This window comes from Lagenorhynchus albirostris, chromosome 1, assembly GCF_949774975.1.
Source record: "Lagenorhynchus albirostris chromosome 1, mLagAlb1.1, whole genome shotgun sequence".
Classification (NCBI taxonomy): domain Eukaryota; kingdom Metazoa; phylum Chordata; class Mammalia; order Artiodactyla; family Delphinidae; genus Lagenorhynchus; species Lagenorhynchus albirostris.
In genome coordinates, this window is record NC_083095.1 from 181,208,641 (window position 1) to 181,223,131 (window position 14,491).

At 42.9% G+C, this 14,491-nt stretch overlaps 1 protein-coding gene across 7 annotated transcripts in view; it reads left to right on the top strand.

Annotated features, from left to right (window-relative positions):
• KIAA1217 (KIAA1217 ortholog) overlaps window positions 1-14,491 on the top strand; it is a 330,037-nt gene that overhangs the window by 153,721 nt on the left and 161,825 nt on the right. The gene's annotated exons all lie outside the window — the stretch shown is intronic.

Here is a 14,491-nt window from a genome sequence, read left to right on the forward strand (position 1 = left end):
TGCCTCCTATAACTGAGCAGATGCCTTGCTTGAAGAAGAAAAGAGAGGGATGTGGGGAGGTATACTGATTTTATTTCCTCGGTTGGAGATGATAACCAGAGCAGATTGGGTTCAGACATGGTCCTAGCTCTTCTGAACAAAAACAAAAACAAACAAACAAACAAAAAACCCTGTTATTTACTTCTATTACTCATATCAATTTTTAACGTTAGACTTTGTATACTTCATCTTAGTTTAATAATCCAGGGTCGTCATTTTACAAATGAAAGATGAAAGGCCCAGAAAATCTGGTTTTTGTTCTTTGAGGTTGCATAGTTAATTAAATGGCAGAAGTGGGAAGCCCCTGCAGTTCCTATTAACTCCACTTATCAGTGAAGGCATGGGACTTGCAGGGGTGTGGTGCACTCAGGGAGCACACAGGGCTGGAGCAGTGTCAAGATGACACAGGCTGGGGCTTTCCATCAGGACTACAGAGCTTAGTGTTCTCTTAACCCCACTCATGCTTGAGGCAGGGGCACAGGAGCCTGCCAGGAGTGGAATTTCTCCTCTGTGCTTTGCAGGAAATGAATGAGGTTCAGGTCTCTGTAAAGATAGCCTGTGCTTTGCAAAGTAGAATGAAAGATAAAAACAAACGCCTGTGCGCTTCCCCATACCTGGGGAACAGCGAGCCTGTGGAATAATGGACCCTCTGTCTTGCAGGCAGGAATTTGCCCCACGGCCAAGTACAGTTGGCAGTGCAGGTAGATACTGGCTGCCTTCAGGAAGCAGGTCTCTGGGTGCAGGGGCTGCAGGAGCTGATGGCAGCCTTGCCCTAGGAGCTGCTGAGCGTGGCTGCTGTTTTCTCATGGGGTGGCTGTGCTTCGGCGAAACGCTGCTTTACGCTGAGCACGCCTTGCTGTGAAGTTCTGGCGAGTCACAGCAGATTCAAAACGCACAGGAGGTACTTACTCTTCCAGCTCCAGGAGAATGTTTTTGGCCAGTGATTTCCACAACTCGTGGATAGAAACAAAGGAACACAGGGAGAGGAGAGGAATGAGAAGTTTGCCCCAGCGAGGGGAGCCCTGGGGTCAGAAAATGAGGCTGGCCCTGGGCCGGTGGCTTGGTGCTGCCCTTCACCGCCGCTCTGTGGCCAATTTGCGAATGTCCTTGCGGCCGCACCTGGCTTTCACAGCATAATTCAGTTGAGCGGGGATGGGAAATAAACAGGAAAGTGTGAGTCAGGGGGAGTCTAAACACAATCTCCAGCCAGGGGCCTTGCTAGCCTTGTGTTTGGGAAAATTCCCATGTGCCTGGCTGTATTTAATGCACCGACATGGGCTCCTGGGAAGAGCAGGCTCCCCAGAGAGCCCCGGACCGGGAGCAGCGGGGTCCCCCAGCATCTTGGTGGCGAAGCACAGCTGGGACGCCAGGCCTCAGAGGCTGCAGATGGAGGCTGAGCTGGGACCTCCTGCAGATCCACTCTTCGTGCCACCTGGAAGGCCAGCGTTTCCTTTGGGATCTGTACAATGTCATTTTATCTTTTATTTAAATTTTAATTTTTTTATACAGCTGTTTCTTATTAGTTATCTATTTTATACATATTGACATACATGTCAATCCCAATCTCCCCATTCATCCCACCACCATCACTCCCCACCCCCCCGCCCCACCACTTTCCCCGCTTAGTGTCTATATGTTTGTTCTCTACATCTGTGTCTCTATTTCTGCCTTGAAAACCATTTCATCTGTACCATTTTTCTAGATTCCACATATATGCGTTAATGTACGATATTTGTTTTTCTATTTCTGACTCAGTTCACTCTGTATGACAGTCTCTAGGTCCATCCACGTCTCTACAAATGACCCGATTTCGTTCCTTTTTATGGCTGAGTAATATTCCATTGTATATATGTACCACATCTTCTTTATCCACTCGTCTATCAATGGGCATTTAGGTTGCTTCCATGACCTGGCTATTGTAAATAGAGCTGCAGTGAACATTGGGGTACATGTGTCCTTTTGAATTATGGTTTTCTCAGGGTATATGCCCAGTAGTGGGATTGCTGGATCATATGGTAATTCTTTTTTTAGTTTTTTAAGGGACCTCCATACTGTTCTCCATAATGGCTATATCACTTTACATTCCCACCAACAGTGCAAGAGGGTTCCCTTTTTTCCACACCCTCTCCAGCATTTGTTTGTAGAATTTCTGATGATGCCCATTCTAACTGGTGTGAGGTGATACCTCATTGTAGTTTTGATTTGCATTTCTCTAATGATTAGTGATGTTGAACAGCTTTTCATGTGCCTCTTGGCCATCTGTATGTCTTCTTTGGAGAAATGTTTATTTAGGTCTTCTGCCCAATTTTTGACTGGGTTTGTTTTTTTAATATTGAGCTGCATGAGCTGTTTAAATATTTTGGAGATTAATCCTTTGTCTGTTGATTCATTTGCAAATATTTTCTCCCATTCTGAGGGTTGTCTTTTCATCTTGTTTATAGTTTGTTTGCTGTGCAAAAGCTTTTAAGTTTCATTAGGACCCATTTGTTTATTTTTACTTTCATTACTCTAGGAGGTGGGTCAAAAAAGATCTTGCTGTGATATATGTCAAAGAGTGTTCTTCCTATGTTTTCCTCTAAGAGTTTTATAGTGTCTGGTCTTATATTTAGGTCTTTAATCCATTTTGAGTTTATTTTTGTATATGGTATTAGGGAGTGTTCTAATTTCATTCTTTTACATGTAGCTGTCCATGTAGTTTTCCCAGAGCCACTTATTGAAGAGACTGTCTTTTCTCCATTGTATATCCTTGCCTCCTTTGTCACAGATTAGTTGACCATAGGTGCGTGGGTTTGTCTCTGGGCTTTCTATCCTGTTCCATTGATCTGTATTTCTGTTGTTGTGCCAGTACCATATTGTCTTAATTACTGTAGCTTTGTAGTATAGTCTGAAGTCAGGGAGTCTGATTCCTCCAGCTCCGTTGTTTTTTTTTTTTTTTTTTTTTGCAGTACGTGGGCCTCTCACTCTTGTGGCCTCTCCCGTTCCGGAGCACAGGCTCCGGACGTGCAGACTCAGCGGCCATGGCTCATGAGCCCAGCCGCTCCACGGCATGTGGGATCTTCCCAGACCGGGGCACGAACCCATGTCCCCTGCATCGGCAGGTGGACTCCCAACCACTGCGCCACCAGGGAAGCCCCAGCTCTCTTTTTTTCTCTCAAGATTGCTTTGGCTATTCAGGGTCTTTTGTGTCTCCGTACAGATTTTAAGATTTTTTGCTCTAGTTCTGTAAAAAGTGCCATTGGTAATTTGATAGGGATTGCACTGAATCTGTAGATTGCTTTGGGTATTAGAGTCATTTTCATAATATTGATTCTTCCAATCCAAGAACATGGTATATCTCTCCATCTGTTTGTGTCATCTTTGATTTCTTTCCTCAGTGTCTTATAATTTTCTGAGTACAGGACTTTTACCTCCTTATGTAGGTTTATTACTAAGTATTTTATTCTTTTTGTTTCAATGGTGAATGGGATTGTTTCTTAATTTCTCTTTCTGATCTTTCATTGTTAGTGTATAGGAATGCAAGAGATTTCTGTGCATTAATTTTGTATCCTGCAACTTTACCAAATTCATTGATTAGCTCTAGTAGTTTTCTGCTGGCATCTTTAGGATTCGCTATATATAATATCATGTCATCTGCAAACAGTGACAGCTTTACTTCTTCTTTTCCGATTTGGATTCATTTTATTTCTCTTTCTTCTCTGATTGCCATGGCTAGGACTTCCAAAACTATGTTGAATAATAGTGGCGAGAGTGGACATCCTTGTGTTGTTCATGATCTTAGAGGAAATGCTTTCGGTTTTTAACCATTGAGAATGATGTTGGCTATGGGTTTGTCATATATGGCCTTTATTATATTGAGGTAGGTTCCCTCTATGCCCACTTCCTGGAAAATTTTTATCAAGAGTTATCAAGAGTTTTTATCATAATTTGACAAAATTCAGAAGCTTTTTCTGCTTCTTTTGAGATGATCATGTGGTTTTTATTCTTCAGTTCGTTAGTATGGTGTATCACATTCATTGATTTGCGTATATTGAAGAATCCTTGCATCCCTGGGATAAATCCCACTTAATCATGGTGTATGATCCTTTTCATGTGTTGTTGGATTCTGTTTGCTAGTATTTTTTGAGGATTTTTGCATCTATATTCATCAGTGACATTGAATTTTCTCTTTTTGTAGTAGCTTCGCCTGGTTTTGGTATCAGGGTGATGGTGGCCTCGTAGAATGAGTTTGGGAGTGTTCATTCCTCTGCAATTTTTTTCCCTTTTTTTTTTTATGGTACGCGGGCCTCTCACTGTTGTGGCCTCTCCCGTTGCGGAGCACAGGCTCCGGACGCGCAGGCTCAGTGGCTATGGCTCACAGGCCCAGCCGCTCCACGACATGTGGGATCTTCCCGGACCGGGGCACGAACCCGTGTCCCCTGCATCAGCAGGCGGACTCTCAACCACTGCGCCACCAGGGAAGCCCCATTCCTCTGCAGTTTTTTGGAGGAGTTTGAGAAGGATGGGTGTTAGCTCTTCTCTAAATGTTTGATAGAATTCACCTGTGAAGCCATCTGATCCTGGACTTTTGTTTGTTGGAAGATTTTTAATCACTGTATCAATTTCATTATTTGTGACTGGTCTGTTCATATTTTCTATTCCTCCTGGTTCAGTCTTGGAAGGTTATTCCTTTCTAAGAATTTGTCCATTTCTTCCAAGTTGTCCATTTTATTGGCACAGAGTTAACTGTAGTAGTCTCTTATGATGCTTTGGATTTCTGCGGTGTCCATTGTAACTTCTCCTTTTTCATTTCTAATTTTACTGATTTGAGTCCTCTCTTTTTCTTGATGAGTCTGGCTAAAGGTTTATCAATTTTGTTTATCTTCTCAAAGAACCAGCTTTTAGTTTTATTGATCTTTGCTATTATTTTCTTTGTTTCTATTTTGCTTATTTCTGCTCTGATCTTTATGATTTCATTTCTTCTACTAACTGGGTTTTTTGTTTGTTTGTTATTCTTTCTCTAGTTCCTTTAGGTGTAAGGTTAGATCATTTATTTGAGATTTTTCTTGTTTCTTGAGGTACAATTGTACTGATATAAAGTCCCCCACTATTATTGTGTTACTGTCGTTGTCCTCTTTTATAGCTGTTAGCATTTGTCTTATGTATTGAGGTGCTCCTATGTTGGGTGCATATATATTTATAATTGTTTTATCTTCTTCTCGGATTGATCCCTTGATCATTATGTAGTGTCCTTCCTTGTCTCTTGTAACATTCTTTATTTTAAAGTCTTTTTATCTGGTATGAGTATAGCTACTCGAGCTTTCTTTTGATTTCCATTTGCATGGAATATCTTTTTCCATCCCCTCACTTTCAGTCTGTATGTGTCCCTAGGTCTGAAGTGGGTCTCTTGTAGACAGCATATATATGGGTCTTATTTTTGTATCCATTCAGCGAGCCTGTGTCTTTTGGTTGGAGCATTTAATCTATTTACATTTAAGGTAGTTATCAACATGTATGTTCCTATTACCATTTTCTTAATTGTTTTGGGTTTGTTATTGTAAGTCCTTTGCTTCTCTTGTGTTTCCTGCATAGAAAAGTTCCTTTAGTATTTGTTGTAGAACTGGTTTGGTGGTGCTAAATTCTCTTAGCTTTTGCTCATCTGTGAAGCTTTTGATTTCTCCATTGAATCTGAATGAGATCCTTGCCGGGTAGAGTAATCTTGGTTGTAGTTCTTCCCTTTCATCACTTTAAATATATCATGCCACTCCCTTCTGGCTTGTAGAGTTTCTGCTGAGAAATCAGCTGTTAACCTTATGGGAGTTCCCTTGTATGTGATTTGTCATTTTTCCCTTGTTGCTGTTAATAATTTTTCTTTGTCTTTAATTTTTGTCAGTTTGACTACTATGTGTCTCAGCATGTTTCTCCTTGGGTTTATTCTGCCTGGGACTCTCTGTGCTTCCTGGACTTGGGTGGCTATTTCCTTTCCCATGTTAGGGAAGTTTTCAACTATAATCTCTTCAAACATTTTCTCAGGTCCCTTCTAGCCCTCTTCTCCTTCTGGGACCCCTATAATGCAAATCTTGGTGTGTTTAATGTTGTCCCAGGGGTCTCCTAGGGACTGTCTTCATTTCTTTTCACTCTTCTTTCTTTATTCTGTTCTGCGGCAGTGATTTCCACCATTCTGTCTTCCAGATCACTTATCCATTCTTCTCCCTCAGTTATTCTGCTACTGATTCCTTCTAGTGTATTCTTCCCTTCAGTTATTGTATTGTTCTTCTCTGTTTGTTTGTTCTTCAATTCGTCTAGGTGTTTGTTAAACATTTCTTGTGTCTTCTTGATCTTTGCCTCCATCCTTTTGCCAAGGTCCTGGATCATGTTCACTATCATTATTCTGAATTCTTTTTCTGGAAGGTTGCCTATCTCCACTTCATTTAGTTGTTTTTCTGGGGTTTTATCTTGTTCCTACATCTGGTACCTAGTCCTCTGCCTTTTCATTTTGTCTGTCTTCCTGTGAATATGGTTTTCATTCCATAGGCTGCAGAATTGTAATTCTTCTTGCTTCTGCTGTCTGCCCTCTCTTCTTTTATCTTAATCCACAGAATTTTAGGATCTCCCTCCCAAGTCCTGTTGATCTTGTGTTTAGTTAAAATGGTCATAGTTGGTTCATCATGGGTTATTGCATTAATTTTGATTTTTAAAATTGTCTCATTAAAATATTATTTTATCTTGATTATTGAGTTCGGTGGGGAGGAGCCTTCAATTTTGCACCCGAGGAGAGTACCTCACTCTCCTCACCCCAGTAGCTGCCTGTGTGTCACCCCAGGGACTTCACATCTCATGGGGTGACCTCCAGCCACAGAGCCCAGAAGAGGCAGAGTTGGGAAAGCCCAGCTCCCAGGCTTCACTTCTGCACATACGCAGTGTGTCACTGGAGCCGTTCCCCAGCTCTGGCAGTCACGTCTGGACCAATCCTCCAACCACTCCTGCTCCCTGGAGGGGATGCAACCTTGCTCTCACTCTAGGCAGCCTGTGCCTGGAGATAAACCTGCCAGCTTAATCATTTTTCCACTTGGATAATCCCTCCTTCCTACTACTTTGGCATAGTAGAAAGCGAGGAGCCGGGGGAGGCTGGGCTTGGTGCATTGCACAGAGGCTTTTAGAAGCCATGCAAGAGAGAGAAGCTTTAGCCCTAAGCTGCTGTTTAGGACAGAGAAGTTAGGCATCGCTGGTGTCTGTACAATATTCTTTCTCCATTGCTGTCCTGGATGCGAGATGTGAGCTTCTCATTCTGGCACTTCAGGCAGGACCAAATGACAGCAAAACCCAGAAATCTTTTCTGATGCTGAGGACCAACTAGTCACTCTTGGAGACTGACAAAGCAGAAAGGTAAAGAAAGAATTTGATCAGCAGCTCTGATTTATAACGTGACCGGGTTCCAAAATTCTATCACCTCTAAATCTTCACTTGTATAGAGTGGTGGGGTCCCCATGCCCTCCACCCAACCAGAGACCAAATGATATTCTTCTCAGTGGAATTTATGCCATTTCTGCTTACCTCTCTCTCTTCAGTGAAAAGAGAGACCATTAGGAGAAAGGAAGTCTACAAAAGAAAGTAAAATCAGTTTTGCAGTAGATTTGAGTTTTAGAAATAATTTCCGTGAAGAATTGTCCCGCTGATATTAGGTCTGGGTCTTAATGATGGAGTCGTTTCCTTTTAATCATTGCTGTCTTATAAATGTCTGTCTGGAATGCAACCACGGGCAGGGGCTGCTGTCTGGCTTCTTTGTGGTCGGCCTCGGGGGAAAGGGTAGCCACAAGATGTTCCCACCCTTCTGTGTACCCTCAGGAATTTGAAAATAAAACTCATGTGAAAACAAGAACAGCAACTTCCTTCTCCCTGCAGCCACATGCCTTGGTTGACCGTATCCTGAATGGTTAGCTTTGGAAAAGGCACCTCCCTTACCAGCCCAGCAGCCAGAGGTGCTGCCATTTCTGTAACAAATCACCTGTTAAACACTCAGACCCAACAAGCAAGAATGATTTTAAAAGGCTCGGGAGGATTTTAGACTAATTGAGGGAGAACTTGCCCAACGTGTGTCCCTTCTCCGTGGCTGTTCTTTTATTTCAAGGTGGTAACAGTGATGGTGACCATTTGCTGGTGGGGGTATTTAAGGAACAGAAGGTTCTCTGTTGTCAGAATCGCCCCTCCTGTGCAGAAGAGTGGGTAGGAGGTTAGAGAAAAATATGGAGGAAACGTCCGTCTGTAAAGCAGAAAACCAAGAAAGCTTATGGGCAAAGACTGTGAGCCTCGTATTAGATTGAGAGAGAAGAGGTATCCGTAGCATAGTTTAAAAAAGAAATGAATTTCAGACAAATGGAAAGATGTGTATTGCTCTATAGAGTAAGTGAAGCACTTCTGGAATTTGTTTTCCTAAGTGCCAGTAGTGATTGACATGTAATATTATAAAAACTAAAATTTACAGAAGAGAGTATGATTGCAGGTCCGTAGCTTTGGGGCACATCCCTGACCTTTTTAAGGTGCAATCAGAGAAAAGGTCAGAGGATCGCCTCTAGCTTGGGAACTCAGTGGACAGGGTGGGAGGATTTGGTGACCGGCTGGCGTGGTCCACTCCAGTCTCCTTCTGGCGTGCCTCCCTTTCCTTTGGAGCCTGGAAGGCAGACCCATTCTGGAATAGAAGATGCGCTGGGTTCTGGAAGCAGGGACCAAGGCATTCGTGGAGGCTTTGGGTTTTCTTTAGCATCGTTTGCTGAGAGGTCTCTAGGCAGTCACTCGCTTGATAGGGTTGAAAGTCAGGGTACCAGGCATCCATTTTTCTCCTTCTGGGGGCACAGGTGTGGTCTGGTTTTCAGCAGGACCAGCTGCTTCCTGACTTCCAAAGTGGAGTCACAGTGGTCCAGGGCTGTGACCGTGGACCGGAAGCTTCCTCCCCATCAAACGGGTTCTACAACGTCCCAGTTCTCCAGTGAACATTCAGCTCAGTGATTCCACAAGCCATTTAATATATCTGTCTGGGTTTTGTTTGTTTGTTTGTTTGTTTGCTTAAAGGTGGAGTTGGTTCAGTTCTCTGCAACTGAACTCTGACAGATACACGGGGTCTGATTTGCTGTTTTTGTGGAAGTTGTAGTGCCTGCCCCTTCTCCACATTCTAGAAAATATGGCAAGTAGTGGTAGATCCAGACTGATGACTTTTAGAGACTTGGCAGTGAACTGGAGAATGAACTGGAGGTGTGGTTTCCCAACTGTGTTCCTCAGCGCTCTGGAGTTTTGTGGAGTTTTCTCTGCTCTAAATGTTGTACTTTCATAAAAGATTTCATTTGGCAAATGAGCTATGCTGAACTGCTAACACCCACACAGTAAAAAACATTAAGTAGACCAAGGGGCGTTGGAGAATAAGGAAAGAGAGAAGTTATGAAGAAATTTCCTTTCGATAACAGGAGTCCTCGAGTACTTCTATTTGGCTATATCGGGTGAGTCAAAAAGGTTGTCTCTTAGGTTTTTTGCACTTGATATCATGAATGTGCTGAAAGGTAATTTTTTAAAAAAGTGAATCAATCTTTAAGCTAAGGGAGAAAAAATGGATTTGGGACAGGGAATTAACCACTGAAAGGAATATTTCAAGAATTCCTCTGGTATAGCAAAACATGTTTTTGTGATAGAAGTAATCACCCCCCAATTTTCCTTTACAAGCTTGGATTTTCGTATATGAGGTTTTCTGAAAGAAGGGAGTACTCATCCAAGTTTACCCACTTGGCTCTTAAATTCACCCATATGAAAGAATGTTCTTGCAAAAGATTGTGTAGAGTCATGATTTGTTTGTACTTACTTTAAAAAATAAAGTTAGTCAGATGTCTTTCGAAATCCCTTGCTATTAACATTCCTGGGTTGAAACTTTAGAACAGATTACTCAGACTTTGAGGAAATGATGTAGTTAATGCGGAACCTACAGAGTTCCGTGCCCTTTACCGACATCTCAAGGATTGCTTTGCAGACAGGGTGCAGGTAGGGAAAGCATCAATGAAGGTGAATAGAAGGTTTGGTGGAATCTAAGGGTCGGAGCCCTCCCCAAGCCACCATTAATTTACAGGGTCTGCCGTCTGTTGGCTGAGTACCAGTGAAAAGACTTGCAGAAGACTTGGGGTGTACTGTGTCTGTTCCCTCCTTTACAACTGGGGTGTTGCTAAACCTGGACCACAGGTCACCTTTTTGTAGACTTAACAGCAAACATTTCTAAACTGCAGGTGGAGCTATAGGGCTAGGTAGCTGGAAAGGTGACTTCGGTTTCCTAAGCTATTTCAGAAAATCAATCTGCCTGTAAGCCAGTGTGAAATATTTCTCTCTCTCTGTCACAGCCATGAAACCCCATTCAAACCCAGAGACCTAGATAATGTTTATGCTTTTTTTTCTGATGTTAAAATACCCTTATTCAAAAAAGAACTCTTCATCGAGTTTCATAAGACAACAGAAGAAAGCAAGGCAAGTTTTATCTGTATAAGGTATAAATATACTTCTCTACATCCGAAATAGATTTGATGTGGCTTAAAACAGTAATGGTATATAAGAACCATTAAAACAAGAATTAATACAAGTAGCAGTTGGGCATCATATGTGTGCCAGGAAAATTAGGATAAGAATAATTGCTGTAATTGCAACCGAGACAAAAAAAAGAAGATGAAAGGAGAAACGTGTAATGAGCTCCATGAATTTCATGATTTAAGAAGAGGTTTAATGCAGGGGACACGGGTTCGTGCCCCGGTCCGGGAGGATCCCACGTGCCGCGGGGCGGCTGGGCCCTGAGCCATGGCCGCTGAGCCTGCGCGTCCGGAGCCTGTGCTCCGCAACGGGAGAGGCCGCAACAGTGAGAGGCCCGCGTACCGCAAAAAAAAAAAAAAAAAAAAAAAAGAAGAGGTTTATAGCAGCCCATTTAGAACATTATAGTCCAAGAACCCCTGTATGGTAATGCTGTTGATATCATATTATGTAATAGACAGTTATATTTAACAGTTGTTTTATGGAAAGTTTCTTTGTCTAAAACTTCAAAATCCAAGGACATAGTATGAAGCCATCTTTTTAGAGGTTATGTCTTTTGGACTCTGTAGGTTTCTAGTGATCTAATCTGATACATGGAAAGAGTTCATACCGTCTTGATAATTCACCTGGCCCCCAGGTGGTTGGCCCTTGGCTATTAATCATCTCATCAGGGTGGGTAACTTCAGATAGAGAGGAATATTTGAGAAGCATGTCATGGCTGAAGGCTTGAAAGGAAAAAGAGAGTTGAAGAAGAAATCTCTCGCGGAATTCCAAATTCCTAATAATACCAACTGTTACTCTGTACTCTCTCCAGGGATGAGGTTGAAAGTATCTGGATTGAGATGATGTACTCTGATATACTCCGCTACAGTTTGGTTGGAACAAGAGATGAGACATTGAACTACTTTTGGGGGAAAAAATTTCATTTACCAGTTGCTGTTGTTTTCCTTTGCCTCAAAAACTCTACCTAAAATCTGTTGACTATGCCTTGCTAGTTTTTCCGGTAAGTGCAAAATTCATTGCACCCTTAAGAGTTTCTTGCCAAGTTAGTTTGTTTTTTCAAAGCTGACTTTAAAACATAATCCTTTACATGCATCTAATTCTATAAGAGTTCGCACACATTTTTTGCACCTGCTTTTTAAAGATGATTCTATGGACTGCTAAAAATACTATTAAGATGCAAGCCAGCTTTATGTCATATACCCAAGTAAAATTCCATCCATGGTGCCCTCATGCTAAACGTGGCCTCCAGAGAGCTGCCTGCTGACATCTGGAAACTGAGATTTGTGGCAGCTTCTTCTATTTCAGGCAGAGTGTAAGAACAGAGGGAACTTCACATCTGTGTTGTTAGAGGATAGATGTATATCTTCTTAGGCAAAGAAATTGGTGATTTTCCATCGAATTTCTCAAGTAAGCTCTGTGACAGGGGATTGCAGCTAAGTGGCTTCGGGTCTGGAGATGAGGTCCTGTCCACCTCACCTATCTGCATGAGGTCCAGTCTCCATTCCAGAAGCTGCTTTTGAGCACGACAGTAGGTGAGTGCCAAGGCGCCACCACAATGGTCTTTAGTTTCTTATCAGTTTGAGCCGCTCTCTGAGGGGCTGTTATTAGCCAAACTGTATCTTCCCCTATTCCCCCACCTCCAAGTTTGTATGTTGAAGTCCTAACCCCTGGTACCTCAGAATGTGACTGTCTTAGGAGAAAGGCCTTTAAAAAGGTAATTAAGTTAGAATGAGGTCACAAGGGTGGGCCCTCATCCGATAGGACTGGTGTCCTTATAAGAAGAGAAGGTTAGGACACAGGCAGGTGCAGAGGGAAGGCCATGTGAGGACACAGGGGGAAGACTGCCATCTATGAACCAAGGAGAGAAGCCTCCGAAGAAACCAATCCGGGTGACACCTTGGTCTCAGACTTCTAGCCTTCAGAACAGTGAGAGAATAGGTTTCTGTTGTGAAGCCCCCCAGTCTGTGGAGCTTTGCTATGGCGGCCCCAGCACACTAACACAGGGACTCAGGACACTCTTTTCCTCCTACTTCCTTTGTCATATGAGGGGACAGTCAGGTTTATGGCAGTTGTCACAGACTTAAAGTATTTCTTTCTTCAAGACAGTAAAATTAGATTCGTCAAGGTTTCTGTTTATTTGAAGTTGAGTTTTATTCTATCCTCTTCCACCTTTGCTCGTGCATCAACTTGGTTTCTTCGCATTGCAAGGGAAGATCTTAAACTCCTGGGACAGATTCATCTTCCGTGACTGCTTTTCTGTCTGACGTCTCCCCAGCCCCATCCTCAGATTTAGCAAATGAAAGTGGCTTCACATCTAAGTGACTTCACCGGATTCCATCAAGAAAAGCTCCGAATGTCATCATGCCGAGTTTGAGGTCTCAGGAGTTTGGTGATGTCATTAAAAATGATACTCCACCCACTTTCAGAATTTTTCTAGGGTGTTAATTGGCTTTCAGACGTCTCTGGCTAAATGTCTCCCAGTAATATTAAAATTAAACATGATAAAATTAAATCCTTCATTTTTTTTTTCCTCTGCAAGTTTTGCCCATTTCTCAATTTTTTTCCTCCATTCATGTATTTATGCATTTATTAAGAATCTGTTCAGTTCCTGGCACTGTTAAAGGTGTCATGGTGAGTTATTTAAAAAATATATGAAATCTGGTTCTTGTATTCAAGGAATTTTCAGTAAACTAAAGACACATGGTAACCATGTAAGGTCTTTAAAATGTACATAAATCAAAGAGTACACAGATGAAGCTGTGCGTACACCCAGCCATACTGGCCTCTTGGCTGTGCCGCATCAGGAATAGACCCGTGCTGCTCTCTCTGTCTGGATTCAGCCCCCATTCACAGGCCCCCATGTCTGCATGGCCCCTCCTCACTTCATTCAGAGCTAAGCTCAAATGGCCTCATCAGAGAGCCCTCTCCTGAGTAAGATGGGACCCACCCTGCCAATCCTTTTTGCATCCTTTCTCATGACACATCATTTGGGACAGTGGTTCTCAAATTTTAGCCGAGATATTATTAAAACACAGACGTCTGGCTCTGCTTATCGCATTTATGGTTCAGTGGACCTGGGGTGAGACCCAAGAATTTGCAGCTCTAGCTAGTTCCTAGGTGATGCTGGCGCTTCTGGTCAGGGGATCGCTGATTCAGGGTAATATTGTGCCCTAGGAAAGATGTTAACGTGTCATTACAATGTAGCACCACATGAGGGCGCTTTCATCGGTTCACAGTAGGGGATGGAAAGTAGTCCTCCTACTTTGGCAGGAAAACGTGGAGGCCTTAAATGTCTGGCCTGGTCCACTTCCTTGAACTAGAGTATTTAATTCCAGCCCACGTGACTGGCAGGACCGTCACAAGAAGTATGGGGGTACACAGCCTCCTGCAGCAAGCCGTGGAGCCAACCTGCTAAGCTAGGACTGTCTTGTCTTCTGCTCTGTGCAGTTCCTGTTTCTGATCCCTACTTGATCGGTGAACTACCTTTATCTTGCACCTCATCACCCAGCTTGACACACTTGGAAATGTCGGTAGAGCCAACAGTGGAAAGGTAGCTGGACTCTTCACAGGACTTCATGCCTCTCTCTACCATGTCCCAGTTTCCTCAATTCAGGTGTTCCCCCCACCAGCATCCTGCCCTTGTCTGCCCCAGGGGAACCCTGGCCCCAGTCATGGTCAGTTAACACCCAGGTATTGGTACTGCTTGTTGTACTGACAAGGCAGAGGCAGATGGACGAGGCCAGGGCTGAAGACTTTCCTGGAGGAGAGAGTTCCCTTGGTTTTGCATGATTCTAGAGTAGCGTTCTTTCATATGCTTTCATTTGCCTTCATAAAAAGAGTCAAGTAATATAGGAACCTTTTTAAGAGGAAAAGAGTTCAATTTAACATATTAACTGAGTACATTTTAAATACCTGCAATACACAT